This window comes from Balaenoptera ricei, chromosome 12 (genome assembly GCF_028023285.1).
Source record: "Balaenoptera ricei isolate mBalRic1 chromosome 12, mBalRic1.hap2, whole genome shotgun sequence".
NCBI classification, from domain to species: Eukaryota; Metazoa; Chordata; class Mammalia; order Artiodactyla; family Balaenopteridae; genus Balaenoptera; species Balaenoptera ricei.
The window spans coordinates 31,182,510-31,200,650 of NC_082650.1; positions in this window are offsets into that span (position 1 = coordinate 31,182,510).

The window sequence follows — 18,141 nt, forward strand, 5'->3', positions numbered from 1 at the left end:
CAGAAGCTGGAGGGGGGTGAATAGAGAGGAGACAGAAGCAGGGGTAACTCTTGGGGTAATTAATTGGGTACAGTAGAAAGATATTCTGGGAGGTCAAACTCCTGGTACATTACTTCTTGGCTACTCAGGGTGTCTGCATCCTAGAGCCATCAGTATGTGGGAGCTTGGCTTTGAGAAATGAGGCAGAACTCCAAGTGGCTGGCAAGACCTAGAAGTATGTGTCCTCACACCCAGAAGACCAGCTGCTGATGCACTCTGTCCCACGGGACACATTCTTCTTCTTCATCTTCATCTTCTTTTATTTTTTTTCTTTTTTGGTCACACCTCATGGCTTGTGGGATCTTAGTTCCCTGATCAGGGATTGAACCCGCACCCTCAGCAGTGAATGCACAGAGTCCTAACCACTGGACAGCCAGGGAATTCCCACATTCTGCTTCTAGGAGATCTCTTCAAACAGGCTGCTGCACAAATTCCAGCACCTCATCACAACCCTTAACCCTCTTTGGGTTGTGCAAAACACATACAACAGACAATATAATCAGAAATTTCAACCACAAAATTGAGTGCACAATCAAGAATCACCAAAAATTTAAGAATACAAAGAAAGGGAGCCCATGAATTTGAGTAACCAAATAAATTATACCTGAAAACTCAGAATGATACAAGTAAACACTTAATCTATTAAAAAACAATTAAACATATCATTAAATTAAAAATCTGACCACAGAAATTAAAATTCAAGAGAGTCAGTGCTGGTAGATGAAACAAAACTGGCTGTGTGTCAGTAATTGTTAAAGATAATTTAATGATAGATATATGGGTTTCATTGTATTTTTTTTCTATTTTAATATATGTTTGAAATTTCCCATGGTAAGAGACTAAAGATCATATCTTAAAAAAGCTAAATAAAAGAATCAACATGATGAAAGATCAAGCCAAATGATTCTTACAGGACATACCACAAAAGATAAAGAAATTGAAAATATGCAAGCAAGCAAAATTAAATGACATGAAAGGTAGATCTAGAAGTTGTGACATCATCTTGTAGAAATTACAGAAGAGTGATAGGTCACAAATGCAAAGATGTAATAAACATGAACTGTAGGTTGAAGGAGATACCAAGTTAGATGATGATAGATAGATAAATAGATAAACTAACCAGCAACACCAAAAATACCTTACGTAGACATCACAGAGTGAAATTTCTGACTACTTGAGTCAAGTGGCAGAGGCAGAATTCAAAGGTAGGTCAAATTTAAAAAGTATTCTTCCCACTGCACTACAGGAAGAGCTAGGTTTGTGTTTGTATTTCCTCATTATAAGGCTATTGTATGAATTTATTCTAAAACATTGGTCCCCAACTTGGGGAAAGTACTACAAAAATCTGTAAGTAAAAGAGATTAAAGTAATTTGAAGTTTAAGAATGTGAAATACTAAAATTTCTATGAAAAGCAAAAAATTGCCCAGATTTAAGTTCTTTGTATTATGTTTTTTGTGATGATTCTGAGTTTTTAAAGTAAAACATATGCTATTTCTGGCATTTTTAACACAAATATCTTCTTCACACCCGTTTTTCTGGTTATGCATATTCTTTTCTCAGTTATGCATAGTCTTATTTTCTATATTTCTGTGGGTCTCTTTCACATAAATATAGCCCAAAGAATTCTGTTCAAATATATTATTTTCTAAAATGAGTTTTATTTCCTCATTCACATACATTATGATTGAAACATTGCTTTAGCTTAACTAGATGATGCATTTACTGTTAGAGACCATGGGTATTTTGTTTGGGTTTTTTTTTTTCATTCTTCCATGGCAAGTGTCCAAAGATAGTGCCTGATTATTTTTGATTGCAATAGATTCTAGCTCTAGGCTTTCTCTTCTCTGCCTTGCCATCCAGGCCAAGGGGTTAATTATCAACAGATATATACAAAATATTGGAGAAGCATAATAGGAATCATTAAGACATCATTTCATAGTGGTCATTCCCCCTCAAATTCTTTCTCTTATATGTAAAGGTTTTTGTATATCAGTTTTTCATAAGACAGGGAATAAACAGTAATTTTCTTAACATTTTGAGTACTATTATTAATGATTTGTCAGAAAGGTAAATATATGTAAGTTTAAAATCTTACTATAGTCTTGATCACTCCTAGAATGGGACTATCCTTACCCCTGGAAAAAGAATCTAAAGAAATAAAAAGCAATGTGTCACCTGTTGAGGCAAAACTATCACATAAGAAGAGAAGGTGATGGAGCAAGGAAGAGAGAGCGAAAACAAAATTAAAATCCTCCCTTAGAATGAGTCTGAAAGTAGTTATTAATGAGAGATATGTAAAGGGAAAGTTAGACTTTTGAATGCATTTATCATAAAATGAGTGCTTAGAAAATAGATAAATATAGATTTATTCAAGAAGCCTAGAAAAAGAGCAGGGAAAAACCTAAAGAAAGAAGAAATGATGTTACTATGGAAAAGCAGAAACTCAGAAAATGAAAACAAAGAAACTGTAGAAAGGACCAACAATTAAAATCTGGTTTTTAAAATGGCTAATAATATGGTGAATATTTTACATGATTGATAAAGTGAAAAAAAAGACATAAATAAATAACATAAATAGGAAGTAACTATAGTTCCAATGCAACTTTAAAAATAATTCATGAATGTTATTAATAATTTTAGTCCCATACATTTAAATAATTAGATAAAATGCATAATTTATAGAAGAATTGCCAATAATTTTGTTGAAATAGAAAAAAGAAAGACAATAACAACTAAACCTTGTCACAATTAAGGCAATTATTTTAGTATTCTAGAGGGTTCCAAACCATCTCTCCAAATAGGGGCTGGAAAATTTTATGTGAGTTTCATATAACCTTCAAGGAACAGATAACCTGTACTATGTGTAGCCTGTAAAAGGAATGAAAATTGCCAACTGATTCTGTTAGATTAATATATATTGATACCAAAGCCAAACAAATACAGTAAAAGAAAGGTCAATTATATAAACAAACTTCATTGTGAACTTAGAGGTGAAAATTTAAATGCAGTACTAAGAAATTAAATCTAACATTTATTAAGGACTATCCTAGTAGGTTGAAAGAGAAAAGTTATATGATCAACTTAATATTGTTAAAAGAAAATTTAAGAGAATATCTTTATGACCTTAAGGCAAGGAAGAATTTCACTATGGATTAATTGAGATATATTAATTTTAAAATCTTCTTCAGTCAGAAGAAGAACACTCATGAAAGAAGTTTTTAAAAATCTACAATTTGGAATAGATATTTATAACTGTGATATCTAATAAAGGATAATTATGCAGAAATAATAACTCCTATAAATATAGCAAACTCATGCAATGTATTGGAATAGAAGCTGAAATCTAATAAACATTGTGGAAAGAATGTTAGTAAAAAGGGATATTCAAATTTGAAAAACACACTTCAGATTAACAAAATTTACATCTATTGTTGGCAATATCTAGTGTTGGCTAGGATTGGGACCCTAGTGGAAGTGTAAATGCTATATCATTTGGAAGAGTATTTTGACAATATTAAATAAGTTGAAAATCTAGAGACTATGTTGCATATGCGCTCAAAGAAATGTATGAAAATGTTCATAGCATCACGAGTAATAGCAAAAAAATGGAAACATCGGACGGATAAATTGTGAAAAATCTTGCAGTAGATGTGGTACACCAGGGAAAATGGATGAACTACAGCTGTACATATCAGCTTGATTACAACATTAAGTGAAGAAAGGACATTACTGAAGGATGCATACAGTATGATACCATTTATGAAAAATCTGAAAATATGCCAAGCAACTCTGGATTATTGTGTTGCAATGGTGTAAAAATGCATGAGAATGATAACCAAATTTAGGTTGATGATTATCTCTGGGAAGGCAAAGAAGGAGGAAGAAACTGCCATAAAATGTAAGAGAGGCAGTCAAAAAACATCAATTGTATTTGTAATGAGCTATTTCTTTAAAAAATATTAGAAGTTGAAGCAAATATGGCAAACTTTTAGAACTTGGTAGAGCTTGGTAGCTGGGTCTTGGTTCCAGACACTTGTTATGGTAAAGTCTTACTTTGTTGTATTTGAAATATTTCATGGTAACCAAGGTAAATGCATTTAAACCATAGAAACTGGAAACCGTTTTTAAAAAAAATGGGTTTGGGTAAGGGCTGTAAATTGGAGTTGGATTAAAATATTTAACTTTCTACTCTAAAAATCTGGGACCCTCATATGAAGGTAAGCATGTCCTTATCTTAACCTCAATATTCTGGCCAGAAGTTTAGGCCTGTTTCCCTGACTTTCTGAATTTTTCCAAATGGGATCTTTCAACAGTGATGATTTAGAGGTCTTATGGTAGCAGAGTCTTTAAACAATGTGATCACTAAGAGGTAAAACTGAAAAGTCAGAAGAAAAAGATTTCATGGGATTCAAGTAGAAGCTTGGCTATATATTAAGGAAGAAACAAGACAAATATACCTTCTATGTGATTGGGGGGAAAATTTGTATTTCTTTTTTTAGCTGTTTCTGGAGAAGGCTTTTAAAAGACCTCTTTATAGTCTCTTTTGAGCATTTTGTTTTCTTCTTCTCTGGGCATGGTTAACAAATTAAAGAGCTTATTTCCTCTCCACAGCTGTGTGTCATTGCCTTAGGGACTATTATGGGAACAAATTCTAAAGAAGTTCATTCTGCTGTCTAGCAGCAAGAGCTCTTAACATAAACAAGTTTGCAAACTCCCCGAGGACTGAGCAGATGTCTCTGATCATTCCTGCTGGCTACTCTGTCCTGCCGGCTGACCAGTGTGCATTCCCTGATAGCAGACCCCTGACCTATGAAGTAATGTTGCCCTGAAGATACTGGATGCAAAGACAGGTCTGAAGTAAATTCAGTGAATTTGCTTCTTTATGTGATCCTTAAGAGGTCATGGCTACAACATCCAGGAGTAACCAATGATTGTTCAAATAGACTATATTTTAAGCTTATAGATATTTGTTAACTTTTACCATTTTCTTGACAATGAGAAACTCTAAAACTAAGGCCCTTTAGCAAGCCAGTATTTTCCAGTAGGGAAAAAAAATGCGGATTTTAAAGTTCTGAATTCTTAAGTAGCTAAAACGGGCATGCTTTCACTGAAGATCCATCCATGAAATGAGAATTTTGTAAAGATTTTTTCAAAGTTAACAATATGATGATGAAGCTGTTGCTGGTTTCTTGTAATGTACTAAAGTAACAAGTTTGACTTCAAATATTTAAATCATTTTGTTTGCTAGACAACCTCACCTTATCAGAAAAGAATTTACTTAACAAGATTTATTTGCAGAATTGAGCAAGTGAGATTTTGGGAAATGGGATGAGGGTAGGGGTAATATAACTTTCTAGAATGTTAACTATCTCCTTCAAAAACAAAGGGAATGATTGTGGGTAGTTCAATGTATCTGAGATGGTTCCAGCTTGCTGAAAATGAACTTGATTGTGTATAAAAGTAATAAATCAGGCTCCTTCTAACTGCCTTTGAATAATAAAAGGATGTTGGTAAATGGCTTTGGAATATGGTGATCTTAAACTGAGATGTCAGAGTCTTGGACTTTCAGAGTTGGAAGAGTTTTTCATATCAGTATGGAACTGTGGTTCAGGCAGGTTAATGGACTTGGATGACGCCACACATCACAATGGTCTAGATATCTTTTTTTTAAAAAAGAATTTTTTTTAGAGCAGTGTTAGATTTGCAGCAAAACTGAGAGGAAGGTATAGAGACTTCCCCTTTACTCTCTGCCCTCGCACATGCATAGCCTCCTCCATTATCAACATCTCCCACCAGAGTGGTACATTCATTAAAATTGATCAACCTACACTGACACTTCATAATCACCCAAGGATCAGTTTATCTTAGGGTTCATTCTTGGTGTTGTACATTCTATGGGTTTAAACTAATCATAGTTTTCAGTGCTCCCCAAATCCTCTGTGCTCCACCTGTTCAGCCTCCCTTCCCCCAACCTCAGGCAACTACTCATCTTTTTTTTGTCTCTATAATTTTGCCCTTTCCAGAATGCCATATAGTTGGAATCATATAGTATGTAGCCTTTTCAGATTGGCTTCTTTCACTTAGTCTTTCCACGGCTTGATAGCATAAAGAGTTAAATAGTATTCCATTGCCGGGACTACCACAGTTTATTTAACCATTTACCTACTGAAGGACATCTTGGTTGCTTCCATGTTTTGGAAATTATGAATAAAGCTACTATAAGCATCCATGTGTAGGTTTTAGTGTGGATGTAAATTTTAAACTCTGGGTAAATGCCAAAGAGTGCAATTGTTGGATCATACAGTAAGAGTATGTTTAGTTTTGTAAAAAACTGCCAAACTGTCTTGCAAAGCATCTGTACCGTTTTGCATTCCTATCAGCAATAAATGAGAGTTTCTGTTGCTCCACGTCCTCTCTAGTATGTGGTATTAGTGTTCTGATTTTGGCCATTGTACTGGATGTGGAGTGGTGTCTTGATGTTTTAATTTGCATTTCCCTGATGACATAGGATGTGGAGCATTTTTTCCTATGCCTATTTGCCATCTGTATATTTTCCTTGGTGAGGTGTCTGTTAAAGTCTTTGGCCCATTTTAGAATCAGGTCCTTATTGTTGAGTTTTAAGTGTTCTTTGTACATTTTGGATAACAGTCCTTTACCAGATGTGTCTTTTGCAAATATTTTCTCCCAGTCTGTGGCTTATCTTTTCATTCTCTTTACATTGTCTTGTGCAGAGAAGACATTTTTAATTTTAATGTTGTCCAGTTTATCAATTATTTCTTTCATGGATCATGCCTTTGGTGTTGAATCTAAAATGAGTCATCACCATACCCGAGGTCATCTAGGTTTTCTCCTGTGTTATTTTCTAGGGGGTTAGTTTTATGTTTTATATTTATGTCTATGATCCATTTGGAGTTCATTTTTGTGAAGGGTGTAAGGTCTCTGTCTAGATTCTTGTTTTTTCTTTTGCATGTGGATGTCCAGTTTTTCCAGCACCACTTGTTGAAAAGACTATCTTTGCTCTACTGCATTGCCTCTGTTCCTTTGTCAAAGATCAGTTGACTATATTTATGTGGGTCTATTTCTGAGTTCTCTTTTCTATTACATTGACCTATTTGCCTATTATTTCTCCAAACCACACTGTCTTGCTTACTATAGCTTTATAGTAAGATTGAAATTGAGTAGTGTCAATCCTCCACCTGTTTTCTTCTTCAATACTGTGTTGACTATTTTGAGTCTTTTGCCTTTCCATATAAACTTAAAATCAGTTTTTCAATATCCACAGAATAACTTGCTGGAATTTTGATTGGGGTTGCAATGAATCTATAGATTAAATTGGGAAGAGCTGACAATATTTAGTCTTCCTAGCTGTGAACATGGACTATATCTCCATTCATTTAGTTGTTCTTTGATTTTGTTCATCAGAGATTTGTAGTTTTTCTCATATGGATTTTGCACATATTTTGTTAGATTTATACCTAGGTATTTAATTTTAGGGGTGCTAGTGTAAATGTTATTGTGTTTTTAATTTCAAATTCTACTTGTTCATGACTGGTATGTACGAACACAATTTACTTTTGTATATTAATTTTGGATCCTGCAGCCTTGCTATAATCATGTATTAGTTCCTGGAGTTTAGATAACATTTGAAAAAAATACTTAATCACATGTTTAGCTTAATTTTTGAGTTCTAAAGATGCTTAATTTTAATAAAAATCTGAACATATTGTTTTAAAACATGTATATTTAGCAAACACCCATTTATGAATCAGTCTTGACAAAAAGAATGAAAAAAATCAAACTTGAATCTGACCAAGACTCTAGGTCTTACTAATAATTTATAAGAAATTTAAGGGAAAACAGAATATGTTAGATGACATCATGGGCATGTATTAGAAAATTCCAGGGAGAGAAACTCTACTGGGTAAAAGATCTTGTTTCTTTAACACACACACCAATGTTATGAGGGAAACCTTAAATTAAAAGAAATTTAACAGACATATCACTCTAACATGGAACTTATTTATAAAAAGTGGTGTGTTTGGATGTGAAATAAACAAAGAAATGAGAACACTGATTCTTTATGGCAATTACGTAACTATTATTAACATATTTTAGGTGTAATAATGGTATTATGGCTTTTTTAGACAGTTACTGTCTTTAAGAAATACAAACTAAAATACTTTTAGATAAAATGATAGATGTCTGATATTTACTTCAAAACAATCAGGCTAGCGTGGGGTAGAGAGTACATATGGTGACAACCGTTGAGAGTAAGTAATAGGTTCACTGAGTTCCATAAACTATTCTCTCCACATATGTGTACACTTGAAAATTTCCATAACAAAAATAGAAAAATTCGTTGAACACTAACTAAACTAGAATTGCCATGAAGACCAGAATTATATCTTATCTTAATTATCCTTGCATCCCTAGAACGTGTCTCAATAATTACTTGCATAATTCATTAATTAATAATCCTTGATAATTTATGCATGAATCTGAGGTCTTATATGCAGGAAAATGCCTTCATGAGGCCTGAGAGGTGTTCACTATATCTTAACAAGACATGGCAGAAAAGGGCTCTAAAAATAAATTCAGTCTACTTAATGTGTTAATTTCTTTTATGTCCTGATCATACCTTGATTTAAATGATCTTGTCAATCTGAGGCTGTGAATAATATACTGACTATTAAAGAAGTCTCCTAGGGCTTCGCTGGTGGTGCAGTGGTTGAGAATCTGCCTGCCAATGCAGGGGACACGGGTTCGAGCCCTGGTCTGGGAAGATCCCACATGCCGCGGAGCAACTGGGCCCGTGAGCCACAATTACTGAGCCTGCGCGTCTGGAGCCTGTGCTCCGCAACAACAGAGGCCGCGATAGTGAGAGGCCCGCGCACCGTGATGAAGAGTGGCCCCCGCTTGCCACAACTAGAGAAAGCCCTCACACAGAAACGAAGACCCAACACAGCCATAAATAAATAAATTAATTAAAAAAAAAAAAAAAAAGAAAGGAAAGGAATAAAATTCAATGTAAATATAAAATAAAAAGTCCAATTTAAAAAAAAAAAAAGAAGTCTCCTAAAAACTCTTCTAGTTAGGGCTTCCCTGGTGGTGCAGTGGTTGAGAATCTGCCTGCTAATGCAGGGCACACGGGTTCGAGCCCTGGTCTGGGAAGATCCCACATGCCGCGGAGCAAATGCGCCCGTGAGCCACAACTGCTGAGGCTGCGCGTCTGGAGCCTGTGCTCCACAACAGGAGAGGCCACGATAGTGAGAGGCCCGCGCACCGCGATGAAGAGTGGCCCCCGCTTGCCGCAACTAGAGGAAGCCCTCGCACAGAGGCGAAGACCCAACACAGCCAAAATAAAATAAAATAAAATAAATAATAATTAAAGGTGCTAATAATTAAAAAAAAAAAACTCTTCTAGTTATTCTGAGAGCTACTTTATTTAAACTTCCAAAATTCTTAGTAAGTTAATTGAATAAACTTTTGTTCAGAAATTCAATATCAAAGATGTTATGGTCTGTGCTGGTGGTAAAACAAATAAATCTTTGCTCTTCAAGAAGCTAAGCTCAATGGTATAGATGAGAATATAACCCTCTGTTCAGAAAACTACCCAAACATTTTAGGGGTTCTGTGCTCATGAGGTATTGGGGACTTGATTTTTTTCCATCTCATCTTACTGCTTTAAAACAGTTATTGCAGCTGAAACTATAGTGGAATTATTTGTTATCTGAATCAGCTACTGTGTTCAGATCACATTATCCCAAGCTATATTACCTGATATATATGAAGAAAGGGTTTTACTATTGATGGCATCCAGGCTTTGGCTGTGGTGTTTTCCTTAATATCTCACCTGGCTTGATAAGCATAGTTAGTTCCTCTATTAAATGGCTTATCCTATTCAAAGATAGGCCGAAATAGTGCTAGATATACATTACCATTGTTTGTTTTTGGTGTGTGTGATTGTTGTTGGCTTTTTTTGCCACTGCCTTAGGTAGAAATCTATTCTAAATTAAGATAGAGTTCTGACTAGCCATTTGGAAAATGGCTTCTGTTTTCCACAGGTTAATTCAGATTTTTATTGCAATATTATTATCATTTCCACTTTTTACTCTATAATCCAGATTTTAAGATTACATTTACAAAATCAGAGGTTATCCTTGAACTATTAAAGAGGGAAAAAAATCCCAAACCCAAGAATGTGGTTATAACTTGGTCTAACCATGAGAATTCACACCTCCAACCCACACACAAGACAAAATTTTATTAGTGTACAGTTTGTACTGTATACTTTTATATTTCAGCCTGTCATGCTCTAAAAATGTGCTTTTTTTACTTGGATAAGTAATAAAAGTCACCCAATGGCTAAGCTGTTTTATGTCCAACTTCCACTGTGTGGCTGTACGACTTTGCAGAATGACTGATCATTGCCAAACAAGGGCAGAAGTTTACCAACTGTATGTCCTTTAGCAGGGTGTATGGTGTTTGGGCTCTGTCTCCCACTGAGAATTTTATCCTTACATGTGGTGTGTCTATTTTTTTATTTTACAAGTCCAAGTAACAATTTTATTCTAGTCTACAGAACAGTTTTTTTTTTTTTTCTTTTACGTACTTTTGGTGGTTTTAGCAGTGTTCCTTTTGAGCAGGCTTTTAATGAACCCACAAAAAGTTATACTAAAAATAAAATATACACAATAAAACAATAAGCATCTAGATGTTCAGAGCTAAGCAGAGGTGATCTGATTGTGTCTATCACTGAGTAGCTCACCTACTTAAGAATTCACCAGCCGATCTCAGTTTTTCTACTTCGAATTCCCATGTAACTTGCCCAAATCAGAGAGTCCTAAACATACACACACAAAATAAACCCTCTTTTAAAGCCACATCAGGACAAAAATTCAATTAGAAAGCCTAAATGTGTTATCAAATTGACAAGTGCATTGATGAAGTTTATTACTAGAAAATAGGCACTATCTTTCCATGTCTATTTTAAACTTCCTAGAAATACAAATTCCTTTGAAAGAACTAAAGGACAATATCTTAGGATATGTAAAGAATAGGCAGGACCTCATATGCATCTGACTAAACATCATCCAATCTTCTCAGGAGCTGCCATGAGAGAGGGAATTCTAACTACAGACTGTCATCCTGGAATCTTCTTTTCCATGAACACTTTATTATGCAAGTGCAAGGCCTGCGTATGTCAGTTGCTGAGTCGAGTGTGAGGCATACAAAGAAGGACATCTTCTCCAGTGCCAGTGCTAGGCACCTCTGACAAGAGCAGAGCAGTCTGTTGGGCACCCAAACCTCTCAGGTCTACCCCTCCACTTCTACTTATGTTGGAAATAAATTTTGGTCCCTGTTTAGGATAAGTTTATGCCTTTAAGGACTTTTTTCTAGCAAATAGATAGACATGTTTTTTAAAATAATGTTAAATTTCACTTTTTAAACTTGCCTTTCTATTTATAAAATTCTAGGATTTTGGAAAAAGGTTTCAATAGGGGATTTTCTAGCGCCAGTGGCAGGCTTAAGAGAAAGTAAAAACTATGTCACATAAGAGAATGCATAATTGTGAACAAAAACTGAATGAATACTTAATCATGATGACAAAGTTTACTAATATAAATTACAAAGTTGACTATTTAATTAACAATATAGTATTCAAAATTTAAAGGCAGAAGGTAGCAAACTGACATAAATGAAACCTTATAGTAACTGGCAGGTCTTAGACTAACGTTAGCTTAACTAGTGGTAGATACTCTTTGGCCAATCATACTGATACACAGGAAAAAAAGGCATCAGGGCTCTGCCTTAGCAGCCTCATTGCCTGGAATCAATTCATTGCCATTAAGAACACCATGAATGTTCTAATGATCTATGGCCAGTGAAAATCCAACAGTCCTCTGGGGCTGTTAATGCAGATTATCTTGACTCTGCTAATCCTTGCACCATAACTGACTGACTCTGTATGTCTCTTTCCATGAGAGGGAATCTGAATGGGTCAAGCTTACAGAGAGCTGCTTTCAGGTCAGATCCATATTCTGAGTTGACTCAACGGTCCCAGGAAGACAGAGTTACATGGGTCAAATCTTGGTAAACTGTGAGTCTATGGTAGTATAAGACTATACTACCACTGGTGGTGTACAGGCACAGCTGGATTTCTGTGACTTTTTAGAAGAATGTAGTATACCCCTACAGAGAAGACTCTGTAGGGGTATGGACTGTCTGGTACAAGAAAAATATTTTATTATACAGCTACCCATAAATGCCATCATTATATATTTGCTGATAAAATCTACTATATTTCAATATATTTAAAGATTATATAATAAGCATTTATTCAGAATCAAAATTCTTACTACTTGCCCTTTCAGCAAGTAGAGCATAATCGATGATTATTTATTCATTTATTTAACAGATATTTCTTGAGTATATACTACATGGCAGACACTGCTAGATATGGAGAACGCAAGGGAGAAATTATAGACATAAAGCTACGGGTCTTGTGGTGGATATAGAGGTGCAAATTGACAAATTTAATTGTGTTAGGCAGGCTATGATAGAGGAAACAGGAATACTCTTTGGTCACATAGGACAGGCATTTATTTGTAACCTGTACAATCTGGGAGGGCTACCTAAAGATAATTACACATGGGCCAAACCACAAAAATTAGAATATGGGAGAGGAAAAAATGCAGAATAATGTCTAAGTTCCTGCCTTGAGGGACCAGATGATTGATGGTGCCATTCACTAGAAAGGAAAAAGAAATAGGAGAAAAAGCAAGATTGGGATGAAAAACATGCATTTAGTTCTACACATGTTGAGTTTGAAGTACTTCAGGAATCTCTAAATGGAGAGGAGCAGTAGGTAGATGGATATACAGTTCTGAATGTAAAGAGATCTATGCTGGAAATGAAGCTCTGGGATTCATCAGCTTATAAAAGATACTTGGAATCATGGGAGTGAATAAGATCACCCAGAGACAGTAGGTAGAATGAGAAAAGAAAAGATGAAAAGGCAAAATCTCATGGAACATCCTTATGCAAGGGGAAAAGGAAGAAGGAAAACACAGAGACTGGCCAGAGAAGAGATGTAATAGGAAAATTAAGGGTTTTGACAAGAGCCATTGAATAATAGAAGTAGAAGCCATATTACAGTGACTTGAGGTGTGATTAGACAATGAAGGTCAGTATGAATAGACATTTTAAAAATGTATTTGGCTGTCAAAGTGAGGAAAGACAGGGTGATAACTAGGGGAAAAGGTAGAGATTGAGAAAGATCGTACAAATGGAAGAGGCTTGTACAAATTTAAAACACTGATGAAAAAATCCAGTAGAGAGAGAGGAACTTTGCCTACAGAGAGGAGGTAGACAGTAGAGCAAATTCCCTGAAAGCAGGGGGCAGTTGGGGGCAAGACAAGAAAAAAAGCAATAAGTTTCAGAAAGAAGCAGAAGCAACTTCGTCATTGTAAAGAAAAGAAGAGAAAGAAAAGAGAAAAGACAACAAGATGGTTTGTAAATGCAGATACATATGCAATTTTTTTTTTTTTTTTTTGTGGCCTCACCACGCGGCTTGCAAGACCTTAGTTCCCCGGCCAGGGATCAATCTCCTGCCCCTGCAGTGGAAGAGCGAAGTCTTAACCACTGGACTGCCAGGGAAGTCCCATATGTAATTTTAATAGTGGCAAGTTCTCATCTTACTGGCAATTTGTTTTAGTATGTTTAAAAATCTACCCATAACCAAGTCTTTACATGGTTGTCATTTATAAACCTTGTTTTACACTAATATTTTTATCTAACATAACTCATGTAGTTAAATGAATTTTCTTTTTCTGGATAGTTTTTAGAATTTAGCATATTTAAACATTAATTTGAAATATAAAATACACAGGTATACAAACACTTTGTATGACATAATCAGTTTCATTTTTACTTCTATCTTACATAATTTCTACCTTTGTACTGTACCCTTAGTTTTGCATAAGGATTTCCCTCTGGTGGATGGAAAATAAATTTAAATTTGAAATTTTAGCTCCAGATTTTAGATTTAGCTGGCAATCTGTATAAATAGTTTCAGAAATGTAGCTTAAGCTGTATTACTAGCTTAAAAAATAAAATAATCAGAAATTCAGGCAAAAATGTTTGCAAAGATGTTTACTGAATCATTGTTCATAAAATAATACATACCAAAAAATTGTATACAATCTGCAATTCAAACACTCAGAGTGGATGTGTATATTATGACTAACAAAATACATACCCATTTACAATATTATTCACAAAGGTTTTAAATAATATAGATAAATGTTTACATGACAATGATTGATAAAACAGTATACAAAATTGCACAGATAATATTTTTATTATGTTAGTATAAACATGCATTAAGGAAGTATACAAGATTATTTGATAAGTTGTTATCTGTTTTGATTCTTACTTTGTTTTTTCTACTTACCTGTATTTTCTAAAATGGGAATGTAGAAGTTTTATAAGCAGAAAAATTAACATTATATTTTGAGACATATATTCTTGGATTGTTCTGTTTTGAGAAACATGTGTTTAGATTGTTTCTAATAAGTAAACTTTTAGATGATATTCACACCTGGAAATAAATCTGTTTCATCTTAAGTGTCAGACCTGATATTTACCTAGCTATCCAGTTCTATTTTGTGGTGTTCTTTTTCTTCTAAATTTTCCATTAATTTTTCTTTTCCTGAGAGTTAAAACATTTATATGTAATAAAGGGAGTGGAGACTAAATACAAAGACAAAAAAAGGATCAATTCCATTCGATTGAGGATTTGACGTAGTTAACGTGAATCATCTCTCTCTGCCTTTCCTCTAGATCTTTCCAGCTGGAGCTCCTTACTTGGTCTGTGCCTTAGAGGACGATATGTACTATACCTGTACTGGAGCATTTTAATATTTGTTAGAATTTTTCCTAGTGCTAGGTCATTTTGGGCAAGAAGTCATTGCCAGTTAGAAAGAGGCAGAAGAAAAAGCAAAAATAATGTACTCTAAAAAGGATGGTGCTTGCAAATTGCACATAACTGTGTTATTTTAAGCCAGTAAGAGCTGGGTTTGGTGGTGGCAGCCACGTATATCCTGGAGCGTGTCATTGAGGAGAACCAGGTATTATAGGAGCCACAGGCAGACTGTACAATTAGGGTTGGGTGAAAGGATTGGGTAATCCTGCAATAGTCACTGTTACATAACAAGCCAGTTGCTGCCCAGGGATATGAGCGGTAACTGAATATTATAGCGGGAACTGTTAGCTTGGCTGCAGCCAAGGGTCACTGGCTGTTTCCATTACAAATCTTGTTTTGTAGTTGCTTTATAACCCAGACAGTTTAATTCACGTCAGGCTAAAACCTGGCATTCAAATTAGAAGCCTAGAGGCACTTTTATTTTTTTTCCAAAAAGAGAATTTTGAGCTAGAAAGGACCAGAGAGATCATCTAGTCCAACTTCTATTTTCCAGAGAAGATGGAGGCACACAGAAAGAGTAAGATGTACGTAATGTCATACAGTGAGCAGGACACAGACCCAGAACTAGGACACAGTTTTTTCTGCCTTCCCGCTTAAAACAAACCAAACCAAACCCAAACCAAAACAAAATAAACCTCTACTAACCTATGTTAATTTAATTCTTTTTTAATGTAGAGAAGTCAGAGGAAACAGATGTTGACTCTCTTTTATTCACTAGGGATCCCTCTGGACGTGTTGAGTGACTTGCTCAGGGAAACACAGATTGTTAAGTGGTAGAACAGGAAGGAACTCAGATCTATTTTGTGACTATTTAGCAGTTTTATAGCCCTTTTTCTCCAGTCTTACCAATTATCTATTCAATTGATTTATTCAATATCCAGAAAGAAACGACTATTAAACCACTGATAAATAGGGCACTAGTTTACTACATTCTCATGGTTATAAAATGAATCATCAATTGAATTGGAAAAGAAGGAGAGATATGAAGCCAGGATCATGTTTCTATAAAACCACAATTGGCTGAAAAAGGAGCTCAGTCAGTCAACCGAACAATCATTTTATCTCCATAAAATGTAGTGGATTGTTTTTCTTTGATAAATTCCAACAATTATTTTGTCAATATTAAAGTCAGAATTTTTGATGGAAATGGAATAAATGACTTTTTTTGAATTATGTATTACATCCCATTGGCTGGAGTCAGAAATTATATATACATCTTGACTTCATGCACAGCTGGCTTTCCTGAAATCCTACCTAGAAGAGCACCTTACATCATTATACCATGGCTCAGTATTTAAAAGTGACCTGCTCTCTCAGATATGGAAGATCAGTCTATCATGGCAGTAGAGTGGGACTTTTTAAAAGTTTATGCCATAAAATCAGCATTCAAATGTCAAAACCTAGTTCTATACCCAGCATACACGTAGTACTCCTCCTCTCTCTACCTTCACCTGTTTTTAAACCCAAGATGCCCGAAACTTTTCTGAATGTGTCTTTTTCCTCTAGCAAATTGTTCTTTGAGAAAAGGGACTATGCTTTGCTTTTCCTATTTTTATTCCTTCTTCCGTATACCATAACCTGCCCTGAACCATTGTGCTTTTCACTGGGCATACACACCATCAAAATTTCTACTATTTATGATGTTATTTACCTGGAGATGTACCTGGGCAGAGTATAGGATTATTGTATTAACAATTGTCATTTCTTGTAGAAGAATACGATGATAAATTGAATTAAACCCAGTTTAAGAGAGGAGAAAGAGAAAAATGCTGAGGAACCCCAGACTTTACTTTTGTTTACAAGAAGTCAGAAATGAGTTGGAAGATAGAAATTAGAAATTCCCGAGTGGAAACTGATAAACTTAACCCAACCAAGAAACTTTGTCTCTTGTTTCTTGTACATTTTTCAGTAATTTTGTGCCCCTTCTCACCTTTATTTCCCAAAATAGGATGTCACATTATGATTACATTTTGTTTATACTTTCTGTCTGTGGTCATTATTATTCTTTATGTTTATGACATCGACAGCCTGAAATTCCTATAAACTAGGAAAACCATACTGAGGAAGTGGGTGGTAATTGGCAAAAGGAAAGCATAATATGGGGAGAATTAGTCAAAGGCTGTTGTAATAATCTGGCTCAGTTAGAAGATTCATTTGTTTTGCATTTCTTGTCCAATGTATTATAACATTATTGGAGATGACTTCATAGATCAAGTGTCATTAAGAAACCTCATATTTTTATTTAGCATGAAGAGATCCAAACTTGCCAGAAAGTCAATATTTATCAGAGTCACTTTATTTAATATTTTTATTTTCTCCATAACTAACCCCCATTTCTGGAGTTGACAACTTTAGTCAGTGGTTTTAGGTATCCTCATTCTGTCGGAAAAGGTGTGTGCCACCAACCTAAGTTCTTGTTGCGAAGAGTGAGACCAGGCCAAGGGTGCTTTTTTACTGAATAGCATGTCTCTGTGGTTTAAAAGGATGGGTATTAGTGGACTTCTTGGCATTATTGTTAGGTTTCAGTGGTGTTTGGGGTCTTATTTTAGGAGATTGGGGCCATCAAGCTGAGCATTTATATCTTGTAGGAAGCACAAGTCTTTGTGAAAAATCCTTCTGCAGACACTCAAATTGCATAATAACAAAACCCAAAATGCATTACAGGGAGCTTGACATGTAAATGAAATTCTCTGTGCTATTTGGTTTCAAAGCCACTAAAAAGGAAAATTGGTTTGGGATGAAATGAAAACTATTCAGAATCCTTGTTGTAAATCTGAACGCTTGAAGGAGTTGGAAAAACGGACCCATCTTTCTAATGACCCAAACATTGCTTTTCTGTAATCACAGAAGTATCAGAATATGCATGAAACTCCATGCTACCCACATTCTCAGCCTGTGTGAAATTGCATCTTGTGATTTCTAGGAATCTATGTGATTTCCACAATGTTGAGAAATAATTCTATAATAAAATGTGTTTTCTGAAAGAAAAAGTGATTTGGGCTTATTACACAACTTAACTGTTTAACCAGATACACACATGGTTATACTCACATATTTATATATTAGGTGAACATATTTGTCCCAATTTTCTGTCCACATATTTAGAATTCTTTCA